The following is a 282-nucleotide window of genomic DNA, read 5'->3' as shown; positions in this document are numbered from 1 at the left end:
AGCTCCCGGCCCGCTGTTCCTTCCTCCTCTTCCTGAATCCCTCTTGTTCTGATCTAACCTGCACTCCCCCAGGCCAGTGGATTTCAGTACATCTGGGGAAGGGAGTTGCTAGGATTTCTAGCAATCTAGAAACAAAACAGTGCTCTGGGACTCTGTACCTCTCAGTGAAACTGCCAGAGCTCTGCCCTCCAGGCCTGTCCTTATTCATGGGAACCCCAGAGGGACTCACTTGAACTTCTGGCCCGTTCACCTGCTGCTCACCCTGCCAGCCCCTGGCCTGGC

Source organism: Colobus angolensis, unplaced genomic scaffold (genome assembly GCF_000951035.1).
Source record: "Colobus angolensis palliatus isolate OR3802 unplaced genomic scaffold, Cang.pa_1.0 Scaffold29, whole genome shotgun sequence".
NCBI lineage: Eukaryota > Metazoa > Chordata > Mammalia > Primates > Cercopithecidae > Colobus > Colobus angolensis.
The sequence above is the reverse complement of the archived record's forward strand: the minus strand, read 5'-3'. Positions refer to the sequence as shown.